Source organism: Fukomys damarensis, unplaced genomic scaffold (genome assembly GCF_012274545.1).
Source record: "Fukomys damarensis isolate Sample0158 unplaced genomic scaffold, DMR_v1.0_HiC HiC_scaffold_13, whole genome shotgun sequence".
NCBI classification, from domain to species: Eukaryota; Metazoa; Chordata; class Mammalia; order Rodentia; family Bathyergidae; genus Fukomys; species Fukomys damarensis.
This window is the reverse complement of record NW_022900925.1, coordinates 12,832,220-12,847,062: the sequence shown is the minus strand read 5'-3', so window position 1 is coordinate 12,847,062 and position 14,843 is coordinate 12,832,220. Positions and strand designations below refer to the sequence as shown.

The window sequence follows — 14,843 nt, the reverse complement described above, 5'->3', positions numbered from 1 at the left end:
GTTTTTTTTTTTTTTTTTTGTATTGGGGATCAAACTTGGGCCCTTGTGCTTGTGAGGCAGGTGGAAGAACCACTGAGCCAAATCCCCTGGCTCTCCTTGGCTCTTTTGGACCTCACCCAGCCCTTCAGCTTCTATACAGTAAAACAGGGGATGTGCAGTGGGGGTTTTCTCACAGAGTCCAAGCCCATGTCCAGTCACGTTCCTGTTCCAACAGCTTGACCCCATGGTCTTGGGCTGGCTGCCGTGCCTACAGACAGCTACCACAGCAGCCCTGATACTTCTAGAATCACTCAAAAATTGCTAGACATACTCTACTCACCCTCTACTCTTCCCACAGCCTTCTGGGACTCATATCCTTATCCCTCATCTCACATTTTCTTTCTGCCCCTTACCGTCTTCAGCTCTATGTGCTCTTCATTGAAATCCTTATGGTTGCCATCACCTTGGGCCCCAATTTTAAGCAAGCCTCTTATAGACATGCTGTCTCTTCCTAAAGAGTGTGAACCACACAACTGTATGTCTCTAATTCATCTAGCAACCTCTTATTTCCCTTATATTTCCACCTTCCCCTTTCCTGACCTTCACACCTGGTTCATCAATAGAAATCATATAAGCCCATCCCTAACTCCCCTTCCAGAGCAAGATGTGCAGTCACGTCCCAAGATTTTATCATAAAAACAGTAGCTCTCCCTCTGTCCACCACCTACCTCTCAACAGGCCGAACTGATTGCCCTGACCCATGCATTTACCATAGTTAAGGGCCTACGGGTTCACATCTATACAGACTCCAAATATGCATTCATATACTACACAGCCAGACTACCACTTGGACTAAAAAGCTGTTTTGTCACCTCCTGAGGGTCTTCAGCGATTAATGCTCCACTCATTAAAGCCTTTCTTCAGGCCACCCTCTTACCAGCTTGGGCAACTGTGCTTCGCTGCAGAGGACCCCAGAGACTTTCAGACCCCAGAGTTCCCAGAAACGCCTTTGCAGACAAAACCACTAAAGAGGTAACCTGCCTTCTCTCCTGCACCCCAAGGGTCAATATTTTGCCCTTTCTGAGATTACCCTAGCCTATTCCTTTTCTGAATGCCAACAAGATCAAGGCCTTGTTGCCAAAGAAGGATGGTTCCTACGCCAGGAAAATTTCTTCCTTCCCACTTCATAGGCCCATACCATTCTTTCGTCCTTTCATGACAATTTTCACATAGGCTATAAACCCCTAATGCAACTGCTCAAACCTCTCATCTGCTTTTCCTCCTGGAAGGCTCTTCTTAAAACCATTACCACTCAATGTCTTTCTCACACACAACCACACCTCAGGATTTTCTGAGGCCCCCTCCTTTTCCTACACATAAGGCATGAGGTTTTTCCCTAACTCAGGATTGGCAAATTGATTTTACTCACATGCCACGAGTGCAAAAGTTAAGGTACTTCCTGTTCTGGGTCAATATCTTTTTTTTTTTTTTTTCAGGGTTCTCAAAAAACCTCAGGCTGGTCTCAAACTCACAGCAATCCTCCTGCCTCAGCCTCCTGAGTGCTAGGATTATAGGTGTGTGCCGCCATGCCCAGCTCTGGGTCACTATCTTTACTGGATGGGTTAAGGCCTTTTCTACCAGCTCAGAAAAGGCCCCGGCCACTGGCAACTCCCTCCTAGCTGATACATCACTCATTTTGGTCTTCCCACCTCCACTGAATTAAACAATGGCCCAGCTTTCATTAGTCAAGTTACCCAGGAAGTGTCCAAGTCACTTAGTATCCAATGGAACCTCCATACCCCCTATTGGCCTCAATCACCTAGAAAGGTAGAAAGTGCCAATGGCCTCCTCAAAAGCCACCTCACTAAGCTCACACTCCAGCTCCATAAGGACTGGGGTTCCCTGCTCCCAATCACTCTCCTTCACATATGAGACACCCCCAGGAACTTAGGGGATATAGTCCATTTGAGCTTTTATATGGCCACACCTTTCTGCTTGGGCCTAACCTCAGCCCAAAGGCCAGCCCCATTGTAGACTACCTCCCAGTTCTGCAACAAGTCAAAAAAGAGATCTAAGGGCCAGGGATCTAGCTGAGTAGTTCTGGTGCCTGCTGCACAAGCACAAGGACCTGAGTTTGATCCCCGGTACAAAAAAAAAAAAAAAAAAAAAAAAATTGAGAGAGAGAGAGAGATCTGACATGCTGCTATGCTGCTAACCTCCTCCTGCCATCTCCTGATACCCAGCCTTTTGAAGATAGCCTGGTTAACAAATTGGTCCTAATTAAAGATTTAAACCTCCAGCCCTACTGCCTAATGAACAGACCCCTTTCTGGTTATCTACAGTGTGCCAACAGCTGTCTGTCAATAGGACCCTCCCCCGTGGGTACATCTCTCTCAGAAAAGCTATGCCCTGCTGATAACTTACCTGACCCTTCTCATGGAAATCTCAAGTAATTTCTCCTACTTCCCTCAGGTTATTCCAGATTCCAGAGGACACATAAATACCCTGCCCCTGTCTATCCTGTCGATGCACCCACTTCCCTCATTTGGTCAGCCCTGATCTCTCTTGGTTTCAGGGCTTTTTTTAAAAGATAGATGAATGCTTGATAGAGAGAGCTCTGAATACTCTGTGTTTTTATTATGCATTCAGCTATGCGACTTATTTGTAATCTTGTTAGGGATCCAAATCAATTGCCTTTTGCCTCCGGGATGAAATCACTTTTCATGCTCACACTCACCCTCACTATGATTAGGTTTCCCTTCTCCTATTCTAGACCCCTCCCCTGCTGAGACAGAAAGAGGCTTTTTCCACTTTCTATGCATCGTAAACCCAGTACCGGCGACACATGCTTTGGGAAGACAGTCTTCACTTGGTGTCTGACCAACTCTGGAGACATCTGCCTTGGTCACCCACCCATATTATGTTACAGCTCTGAGTTCCAACTTGAGATCTCCTGTGAACCCTTGTTGCCACTCTCATCACCTCTCTCTGCTCTTCATGGGAAATCCCACTCCTTGTACTTCCCCTTCCTCTCCCCTAGCCTGCATGTCATCAACAATGTAACTCCCTTGTTTGTTGGTCTGGGAGTTGCCACTACCACAGGGATAGGCATAACAGGTCTAGCTACCTCCCTGACCTACTATGGCTTCCTCTCCTGAGATCTTTCTGACAGCCTCAAAGAAATAACTAACTTCCATTCTTACCTTACAGAACCAGACAGATTCCCTGTGACAGTAACCCTCCAAAATAGTAGGGACCTATACTTTCTCACAGCTGAAAAAGGTGGTCTACACATCTTTCTAGCAGAAAAATGTTGCTTTTATACCAACCAATCAGGCATAGTTCAAGACACAGCAAAAAAAGCTAACTAAAAAGGCTTCAGAAATGAACCAACACCTGTCAGACTCTTGGACCAATATTTGTATTGGGGCTGGGGCTCATGGCTCCTTCCATTAACTGAGCCTCTTGTCTCCATTCCTCTCCTCCTCCTCTTTGAGCCATGCCTCTTCAGGGTTTTTTTTGTTTTTTGTTTTTCACAATTCCTACAAAAATGAGTTCAGGCCATCACCAATCAGTCAGTTTGACAAAAGCTAGTGCTGACCACCCCTCCATTCATTGCATCCCAAAAAAAAATTTTCTCCCAATTAAGATGTCCAAAAAAAAAAATGTCCATGCCACTCATATGTTCTGCACAAAGAAATCATGAACGGGTTGAGGGTGTAGCTCAGTGGCACTGCACTTGCCTGGCAAGCCCAAGGTCCTGAGTTCAATCCCTAGTATGAAAAAAAAAAAAAAGCTAAGAAAAACAGTGCCCCTCCTCAACCCTCTCCCTCTGTTTATTTAGTCTATTTATTTATTTATTTTGCTAACTCCTTCTTGTGAGGCAGGTGGCAGCACCACTGAGCTAAACCTCCAGCCCTCTCCCTCTGTTTATAGCAACAAAGAGACAAGAACATCACACCTGGTAGGTGAGGTCCATCTCCATGGCAGCTGCACAGGTCTCAGATTGAAGCCTCAGTGGTGGAAGTACAAGAAACTTCAAAGAAGAGCAAAGACAAGACTTCATGTCAGAACCCCACAGTTCCAAGAAGCTTGATAACGTCTGCACTGGCTTTTCCCTGACCTCACTCCTCTCCATCTTCCAAATTCCTCAAGGCCACAACTTCTCCCCTTTCCTTTACAGCTTTTGTTATCTGCTGGATGGCTATTGAATCCCCTTTCAGATTCAGACCTCTTGTTGCCTGCCATAATAAATAAGCCTTGTTCCTCACACTGTACCTGTCCAGATGCTCTCTCTTCTCTGTCTCTCTAACACAGATTGGATCCTCAAAATGGCAGATGATAGATGGATAGACAGAGAGTTAAAAGCCGAGCATGATGGCTTACAACTGTAATCCCAGCACTCTGAGAGGCTGAGGCTGGAGGATAACAAACCCTGCCCCTAGCTTGGGGAATTTAGCAATTTAGTAAGACCTTATCCCATAATAAAATAAATAGAAAAATAAATAAATAAAATAAATAAAACTGTACTATATCCCTAACATGTACCAATAAACTCAGTTAAAGCTGAAAAAAATAAATAAATAAGGGCTTGGGATATAGCTCAGTGTGAAGGCCCTTGGCTCAATCTCCGGTACTATAATACACACACACACATGTATGTATATGTACATGTATGTATATACATATACATACATACATATATATATATATATATATATAAATTACCACATGATCCAGAAATTCTACAATAACAGAATTTAAAACATACATTCAGGGCCAGGCGTGGTGGTGTACTCCTGTAATCCCAGCACTCGGCAGACTGAGGCAGGAGGATCGCTGTGAGTTCGAGACCAGCCTGGGCTACACAGCGAGTTTCAGAGCAGTCTGAGCTACATAGTGAGACCCTGTCTCAAAAAAACCAAAAAATAAAAATAAAAATAAATAAAAACATACATTCAGGGATGGGAATTTAGCTCAGTGGTTCCGCAGCCTGCCTTGCAAGCACAAGGACCGGAGTTCAATCCCCTGTACCAAAACAAAACAACAACAAAAAAAAATTCACAGAAGAACTTGTATCTGAATGTTCACAGCCTTATTATTTCATAACATCTAAAAAGTAGAGCTGGGCATGGTGGTGCACACTTATAATTACAGCACCCAGAAGTCTGAGGCAGGAGGATGGCCACAAATTTGAGGCCAACTTGGGCTACATAGTGAGTTCAAGGCCAGGCTGAACTACAAAGCGAGAGCCTGTCTCAAAAAAATAATAATGAAATAAAATAACACCAAAAAAGAAGAGCACACTGAGTGAAGTGAGTCAGAAAATGCTCATGAGGACCAAGTGCCAGTCCTATTTCAGGAACTGCTAGGTCAGTGGTGAACAAACGACAATATTAAAAAGCTTCAGTAAGGCTGGATATGGTAACACTCACCTGTATCCCAGCACTCTGGGGAGCTGAGACAAGAGGGTGGAAAGTTTCAGCACAGTCTGGGCAACTTAGTGAATTAGCAAGACTTTGTCTCAAAATAAAAAAACCAAAACAAAGATGGGGGAGGGAGGTGGGGGCACACACTAAGGATGTAGGTCGTAATAAAGGCCTTGGGTTCAATCCTTAGTGCCACAAAAACAAAACAAAGCAAAAAAACTTGAGTGAGAATTCACATTCTAGTGAGGAGCAACAGTCAATAAATCGGCCAGTCAGCAAATTGAAGGGGCTAACTGCAGATACTGAGGAATACTGTGAAGAAAACAAAACAGGTTCCAGACAAGGCTGACTGGAACGGTTACTTTAACTAAGGTAGTCCGGGAAGCCTTTCCTGCAGTGGTGACATTTGAATTCAGAGACTGGTGAGGTGGCTGTGATTTGATGGCTCAGGAAAGAGTGACTCAGTGAAGTGAGGAGACTCAGACTGGCAGAAAGCACAAGGCAAATTTGTGTGCCTGGGGCAAGGGGCTGTGCTGTCAGGGAGATGGAAAGGGACAAATCCACAGAGGCTTTATAGACCACCGTGAGTGGAACGCAGGCTCTCACACTTGCTAGGGATGTGCTCTCCCACTGCCCACACGCCACCCCTGCGCATGGACTTTATTCTAGTTGCAGTGGGATTTGACAGAGGAGACTGCTCACTCAGAAATTTGACTGTGAGAGAGAGAACCTACGTGGGAAATTGCTTGGGAAGGAGGGCTATGTATGCATTGCTCTGAAGGCAGACCTGGTCTGAGTTGCATTCATGTCCCCACTCTCCTGGCTGCTCTGCAAGAATGCCTGCAGTTCCTCCTGAATACTTACTAGCTTCTTTGTCCCTTGGGGAGTCTTTGTACTGCCATCTGCATTTTTTGGGTTGGTTTCCCTTTTGGAGACAGAGCCTCTGTGTGCTGCCCAGGCTGGCCTCAAACTCCTAGTCAAGCCATCCTCCTAAAAGTCTGGGACTATAGGTATTCAGCGTCAGCTGGTAGTTCTCCCATCTGTAAACAGGATTGGATCTCTGTCTCTTCAGACAGAGTGTGTAAGACCTGGGTGTAAGGTTGGTGGAGACCTCCTAAGAAATAACGGCGATTTAGCTCAGTGGTTTGGCCGCCTGCCTCACAAGCACAAGGTCCCAAGTTTGATCTCCAGTACCCAAAAAAAAAGAAAAGAAAAGAAATGCTGGCCATGTCTCTGAGCTGCCTGTGGTCCCAGAGCAGCCCACTGAGCTGCTTTGCTTGTGGGGCTCCTCACAGCAACCCTGGTCCTCCCACCCAGAGAGGAGACCTAAGACCCCTGAGGAGGCCAGAGGTTGAAACCAGACCTTAGTTTTCCTGTTCTGCTGTTCTCACAAAGTGCAACTGGCCAAAACCCCAAACCCATGAACTTGACCTATTTCCCTGAGAGCCTGTCCTCTTCTTATCTGCCCTAGGAATCCAGGAAGTTGTTACCTGTCTCAGGTGCCACTCATCTCTGAGCTTTCATCCCCTCACCGCAGGTCTTTGCCAGTCTCAGTAAGAAGGAAATTGAAACTGATTTTAGTAAGCACACCCAGAGCAGAGTAATGGGAGCAGAAGCCATCCATGAGTGTGGAGTAACTGACTTTTTTGAGGAACACTAACATCAAGGAATTGGAAGGTAGAAAGTGGCAGTTGGAAAGTAGAGCCAAAAATAGCCAGTGTGGTGGTGCACACCTGTAATAACAGCTCTCTGGGAGGCTGAGACACAGGGATCTCAAGTTTGTGTGCCCAGCATGGGCAACTTAACAAGTTAGTGAAACTCTGACTTAAAGAATTGTGAGAGAGCCAGGGATTTAGCTCAGTGGTTCTGCCACCTGCCTTGAAAACGCAAGGACCCGAGTTTGATCCCCGGTACAAAAAAAAAATTTTGGGGGGGAGCATTGGGCATGGTGGCACACACCTGTAATCCTACCAACTTGGGAGGCTGAAGCAGGAGGACTGTTATGAGTTTGAGAACAGCCTGGGCTACATAGTGAGTTCAAAGTGAGCCTGAACCACACATAACAGGACCCTGACTCAAAAAACAAAACAAAAAGAATGGGGGTGGGAGCTGATTACATAACTGAATTCAAAGGTCCTTGGTTCAGTCCCCAGTACTGTAAAACACACAGAAACACACACACAGGCACAAATACACACACACATGAAAGAGGGTAAAGATTAGAGGGATACTTCTTCCTGTGTATGTGGGTGCACATGAATCTGAGGGTGCAGGATCATCATCCTTTGTGCTCCTTGGAACAGGAATGAGGCTATTTGCTGATTGTGGGGAAAGGGGATAGAGGAGTGGGGAACAGTAGAGAGCTCTGACTGGAGAAGCAAGAAGACAGCCAGCCTCCTGGAGAACCCAGTTGGTGTTGGAATAAATTCAGAGCTGCACCAATATGCCCAGATGTGTGATTTGTTTTCCAGCTGTGCTTATTTGCACAGAGGAAGACACAAGAGATGGGTAGTTGGAATGACTCAGCGCTGGTGTGACTGAAAGACAACTGGCCAGGACAGCCTGGGGAAAGGGTCAAGGGGGGAGGGGCAGAGACGCCTGTGACTGAAAGAACAGCTATACTGTAAATCAGACGAACCTGTTTTATTGGCCCCATTTTTCCAGGTTGATGAGAAAGCACAGGCAAGATTTTTGTGGGTTTTTTCATTTTGTTTTGTTTTTCAATATTAGGGATTGAACCTAAGGCCTTCACACCGGCCCTTTTTCTCTTTCATTTGAGACAGGGTCTTGCTAAGGTGCTAAGTTCCCCAGGCTGCACTTGAATTTGGCATCCTCTTACCTCAGCCTCCTAGAGTGCTGGGATTTCAAGAGTGGGCCACTATGCTTAGCACAGGTTATTTTTTGACATATAATAATTGTATATATTATGGGGTAAGATAATTTCATACATGTGTACAAATGTATAATGATCATATCAAGAATTAGCCTCTGGAGCAGAGCGTGGTGGTGCACACCTGTAATCCCAGCACTTGGGAGGCTGAGGCAGGAGGATCGCTGTGAGTTTGAGACCAGCCTGGGCTATATAGTGAGCTCCAGGTCAGTCTCAACTACATAGTGAGACCCTGTCTCAAAAAACAAACAAAAATTATGTTCTTCAGTTCCATCCAAGTCGACAGAATTTCTTCCTTTTTCATAGCTGAATAATGTTCAGTTGTGTATGTTTCACACAAAGTTCTCCATATGCTTGTGCATTCCTCATTATTAGGAATTCTTCATTGTATGTGTGACCACCAGCATTTTTTGAACACATGTCTTATATCTTGGTAATCCCACCTTTCCCAGGTAAATGCTGGAACTGCCTGCCTAGCCTCCTTCCTAGGAAGGGCCCAATAGGGTGACCTGGCCACCAACCAGAGGCACCCACATGAGACCAGAACAAAGGATATGGTGCCAAGAGGCACGAGGCATCAGCTTTACAGAAAGAACATTGCCAGCAAGGGTGGCAAGGCTCTGGGAGGCAATGAGGGCAGAGAGTCCAGCAACAGCAACAATGCTTAGCACCTGCCAAGGGAGCTACTGAGCTGATGTTGTGGAGTGTAGGGAACAGGGAAAGGGGGCGTTACCGAAACTCCTACAGTAGGTCCTGGTCTCCTCTGAGCCACTACAGCACAAAGTGTTAAGAGTTAAGACAGGAGTTAAGACTGGGGGCGTTACCGAAACTCCTACAGTAGGTCCTGGTCTCCTCTGAGCCACTACAGCACAAAGTGAATTAAGGAGTTAAGACAGGAAACGAGACTTGGAGAAGAAGCTGGGTTCTCACCTGATCAATGTTGCACTGGGCAGCAAAGACGAAGGCACCCTGAACTTGCCACTATTCACTGGGTTCATAGGGAGTAACTGGTGACTCAGAGGAGGGGATAATCCTAGGTCTATGAGGAATTTATGTTGATAGGAATTTGTCCCTTCCAAAGTGAAACCTTTCATTTACTATCAATTCTCAAAGAATCAGGATCTCTTCAACTAATGTAATCCTGCCCTGGAGTGTCACAGCATCTCGCAACCACTGAGGTTTTAGCTGTGACCGGAGGCAAAAATGGAATTATGTCTCGACATGCCATAGCTGGCCAGCAAGCAGACTAGGCCACATAGAGCCCTAGCCATAATTAATTGTGAAATGATTTTCTCCCAGAATTATGAAGAATTGCTCCTGACGGTGGGTAGTTCTCACCTGCCACCTACAAACAGCCTAACCTTGGGATTGGCTTATTATTCTTTGTTCTGGGGTAATGCTATACAATAGAAGACAAAGAAATTTTTTTTTTTTTTTTTTTTTGGTACCAGGGATCAAACTCGGGACCTTGTGCTTACAAAGCAAGCGGCAGAACCAGCTAAATCCCTGGCAACAAAGAAATTTCTTTTGGTACTGGGGATTGAATTTAGGAGACCTCTAGCAACTCTGGCTACAGCACCAATCCTTTTCTTTTTTCTTTCTTTCTTTTTTTTTTTTTTTGAAATAGGGTCTCACTACATGTCCAGATTGGCCTCAAACTCAGTATGTAACCCAGGCTGGCCTCAAACTTATGCTGAGGGTTGAAATTACAGACATGTGACAGCATACCCAGCCCTGTCCATTAAATTTTTTTTTTTTTTTTTTTTGAGACAGTGTCTCCCTATGTAGTTCAGACTGGCCTCAAACTCACTCCACAGCCCAGGCTGGCCTTGAATTTGTGACACATCTTCGTGCTTCAGTTCCTGCTGAGTGCTAGAATTACAGACATGTTCCACCTAGTTTAAATTTTATTTTGAGACAGGGTTTTTTGTTAGGTTGCCCAGGCTGACCTCAAATCTGTAATCCTCATCTCTTACTTCCTGAATAGCTGGGGTTACAAGTGTGCCCCACTGTGCCCAATTCCAGTAGAAACATTAATAAGATATTTTATTTAACTTAATATATCCAAAATTTTATCATTTCAACATGTAATTGATATTAAAGAGTTTATATACATATTTTTAAACCAAGTCTTTGAAATTCAGTGCTGAGTTAAAACTTAGAGACTACATCTTTTTTGGGGGGGGGTTGTTTTTTGAGACCGGGTCTCACTATGTAGTTGAGACTGACCTGGAACTCACTATGTAGCCCAGGCTGGTCTCAAACTCACAGCAATCCTCCTGCCTCAGCCTCCCGAGTGCTGGGATGACAGGCATATGCCACCATGCCCGGCTAGAGACTACATCTTAATCTAGACTATCTAGATTTGAGGAGCTTGTGTTGCTAGTAGTCTCTGTGCAAGTATCGAGCCTCCAAGGCTAATTTTTTGGCCCTTTTATTTTGTTTGGCAATGCTAGCGATCAAAACCGGGGTCTCACACACGCTCAGCGTGTGCTCTACCACCAAACAACAGTGCCAGCCCTTTGGATACTCTTCTAGCTACCAAACAAATCTCCTGCAGTTAAGTTCTTTTCTGCTTAGATGTATGAGAAATGCTGTCGTTAGTAACTAAGATGAGTTTGTGAAGTCAACTACAATCTGGAATGTAAGTTTCATGGGGACAGAGACAACTTTCTCATTCACTGTGTACCCTGAAGGGCTGGAACCTTGCCTTCTTACTATTTAAATATTGGCTGAAAGAATGAGATGAATGAGAAAAAGTACTCTTTCTCCATATGAATTTATTTTAACAGGATCCCTTGGGCCAGGCAAGTATGAACTGAAGCCTCTGTGAACTGTGAGCTAAATAACCTTTTTTCCTGAGACACACACACACACACACACACACACACACACACTCACACACACACACACAAGATCTCACTGTGTAGCTTAGGATGGCCTCGAACTCACAGCAGTCCTCCTGCCCCAGCCTCTTGAGTAGCAGGGACCACAGGTGCTTGCCACAGTGCATGGCTTCCAATATGAATTCTTTTTTCTTTTCTTTTTTTGGTATCGGGGATTGAACTCAGGTCCTTGTGTTTGCTAGGCTGGTGCAGTAACACTGAGCTAAATTCCCGGCCCCAAAAATAATTCTTTTTTTTTGTTTTGTTTTGTTTTTTGAGACAGGGTCTCACTATGTAGTTGAGACTGCCCTGGAACTCACTATGTAGCCCAGTCTGATCTTGAACTCACAGCGATCCTTTTGCCTCAGCCTCCCGAGTGCTGGGATTACAGGTGTGCACCACCATGCCCGGCGAGCCAAAAATAATTCTTGACCAATAATCCCTGACAAATTGCCTGGTAGTTGCTATGTCCCTCTCTGACTTATCAAAATCAGTCCTAGGGCAGACGTGGTTTATCAGAATGGCCTTGGTGGCAACAGTCCCTGATGTGCTTGGGTGACATGAGCAGAAAAATCAATTCTTGTGCATCAAAGCCAGCCTCAGGGGCCAGATAAAGGAAGCCAATGGCTCCTAGAAGGTGTGAGCCCACCCTGAAAGGTGGGAGGGTGACACAGTGGCCCAACTGCAGGAGCACCACTGCCTAGTCTGGAGCTTTCCAAGGCCATGGCTCAGGGTGTTGGCATTTGATGCCGCACTTTGGTTCCATGGCACGCTGTGAGGAGGCCAGCCCACAGGGTGGGGGATTCCCTTCTTGCTTTGCCCTTAAAGGTCTAACTCAAAAGTCATCTTTTTTTTTTTTTTTTTTTGAGGCAGGTCATTACTATGTAGTTCAGGCTGGCCTTGAACTTGCAGCAATCTTCTTGCCTCAGCCTCCCTAGTGTTGGGATTACAGGCATGCCCAACTCAAATGTCATCTTATACATTAGCTTTCTCTAATACCATCCCTCTACCTGCATACACACACACACACACACACACACACACACACACAAAGAGGCCTCTAGAAGGTCTCATAGGTTTCTTGCCCCACCCCACCCATTTCAATACTGGATCTTGAATCCAGGGCCTCATGCATGCTGGGCTCTGCCACTGAGCTACAATCCCAACCCTTTTCCATTAGATGTTATTTTGAGACAAGGGCTCACTAAGTTGCCCAGGCTGACCTCACACTTGTGATTCTCCTGCCTCAGGCACCCTGGTAGCTGGATTTGTAGGTGTTCACACCACACTCAGCTTGCTCAGTGTTTGGCGTGTACATGCACACACAAACACAAACAAAGGAAACACAGATCTTGATGACCATGAGATGCTGTGGAACTTAACACTTCTAAACCACAGGTCTTACTTTCTTAAAATGGCTTACTTCAGGTTCCGGGGATTTGGCTCAGTAGGTCTGCTACCCGCCTTGCAAGGCCAAGGGCCACAGTTTGATCCCTGACACCAAAAAGGGGGTGGGGCTTACTTTAGGGGGAACAAGATGGTTTGTGTGTGATGATTTTGCATATTCCTGACAGTGAAATTTCAGTTAATCACTTCTGCAGATACATGCCCGCTTATTCATTCATCTGCACGTGCATTTTTCGCAGATTCATCCAGCAGGTGTGTACCAGTGAGAAAAGCTTGGTGGTGGAGGGCAGTCTTGGAACACTCAGGATCTCATTTCTACTTGACATGTAGATGACCATCCTGCCTTTAAGAGGCTATCATTCCCAAGAAAATCGGAAGCATCGAGCCCAGTGCCTTAGAGACTTGGAATGAGACAGAGCTGCACAGAGTTTTCAGCAGGACTTGCCTCCAAGGGTGGCCTCGGTCCCCCAGCACAGCCCAGTAATTGGGGCAGTGTCTGTGGAATTGCGCAAGAGCAAGGCAACGTCCATTTGTCCCTGACGAAGTCCCATAAGAACTCAATGTTTTCTCCCCTTGCATCCCCTAAAAGAAGATCGTCACTGCCTCCGGCTATGCTGTTTAGCAATGCTTTGGAAATATTTGGTGGAATCTCAGCAAAGCAAGGACAGCGATTCCTCCGAAGGAGCAGCAGCAGGTGCTGCGGGGCTCATCCAGGTGCATACTGCGTGTCAGGAAGGAGCTTTCTCTACCTAAGGTTGGCTCTGCTAGCACTGCTGCAAATCGAGAAAGATTATGTGGCCCCTCCACCCCTAGTATGGGGGATTTAACCCAGAATCTTCACACTGAATTACATTCCCAGCCCTGTTTAATTTTTTTTTTTTTTTTTTGTACCGAGGATCAAACTAAGGACCTTGTGTATGTGAGGCAGGTGGCGACACCACTGAGCTAAATTCCCGGCCCAGCCCTGATTAACTTTTTCATTGTGACACAGGACAGGCCGATTCACTAAATGGCCCAGGCTGGGATTGAACTTGCAATCTTCCAGAAACTATGTCCTTTTGCCTCGCAGCAGGACTCAGTCCGTGGGAGCTGGTTATTTATCCCTGCTCATTGCCCTCAGGTGGGAAAATTTCTAGTCTTTTTATTTTGTTTGTTCTGTTGGCGGCGCTGGGGATTGAACCCAGGGCCCTGTTGCACTCATCTTCGTCTCAGGGCCTGTGTCTGAGAAAATTCAAGCTAAGATGGGATACACTGCCAAGCATCAGCCAGGGCCTGTGGACGTGAGGGTGACATTCATTCTTCAGAAAGTCTCTCTCTTACACCACGAAATGATTTAGCCTTGTGGCAAACCCAGAGGAGTTTTCCCTTCCTCATTCCGTACTCCCCAGGGAAGGGCCTGTCAAGCAACTCGGTGTATGCATTAATACTTCTTCCACGTGTTTTTTTGTTGTTGTTGTTTTTTTTTGGTACCGGGGATTGAACTTGGATCCTTGTGCTTGCAATGCAGGAGGCAGAACTGCTGAGCTAAATCCCCGGCCCTTCCACGTGGTTTTGACTCTTAAATTTTTTTTTTTTTTTTTTTTTTTTTTTTTTTTTATCAGGGGTCGAATTTAGGATCTTGCACTTGGGAGGCAGGTGGCGGCACCACTGATCTAAATCCTGCCCCCCTCACTCTTCTAGCTAGAGACAGAGACACCTAAGGTTAGGGTAAGTAGTGCACACAGCCTGGCATGGTAGTTGGGCTGGTCTCCACACCTGGAAGGTCGGTCACTGCTTGTTCCTTTATAATTGTGTTATGGAAAATCTTAAACATATACAAAAGTAGAGAGAAAAGAAAAATGAAACCTATGTACCCATCACCAGACTTGACAATGATCACTTCACAATCAGTATTCTTTCTTCCATACCCCTACATATTTCTCCCCATTCTATCCCAATTATTTTACTTTATTTATTTATTTTTGTTTTGTTTTGCTTTATTGAGACAGGGTCTCACTATGTAGTTGAGACTGACCTGGAACTCACCACATAGCCCAGGTTGGTCTCGAACTCACAGAGCTCCTCCTGCCTCAGCCTCCCGAGTGCTGGGATTATAGATGTGCACCACCACGCCTGGTTCCCCCAATTATTATAAAGCAAAACCTAGATATGATATGATTTCACCTGTAAACATTTAATGCCTTTAAAACATAAGACTCTTCATTTTGAGGTACTGGGAATTGAACCCAGGACCTTCACACTGAGCTATATCCC

At 45.5% G+C, this 14,843-nt stretch overlaps 1 long non-coding RNA gene across 1 annotated transcript in view; it reads left to right on the top strand.

Moving 5' to 3' along the window:
* Positions 1-4,246, top strand: part of LOC104853419 — a 24,649-nt gene extending 20,403 nt beyond the window's left edge. Inside the window, exon 3 of the long non-coding RNA XR_777786.1 lies at positions 3,916-4,246. This is a non-coding gene — a long non-coding RNA (uncharacterized LOC104853419). The remainder of the gene's footprint in view (positions 1-3,915) is intronic.
* Positions 4,247-14,843: the final 10,597 nt, after the last annotated feature.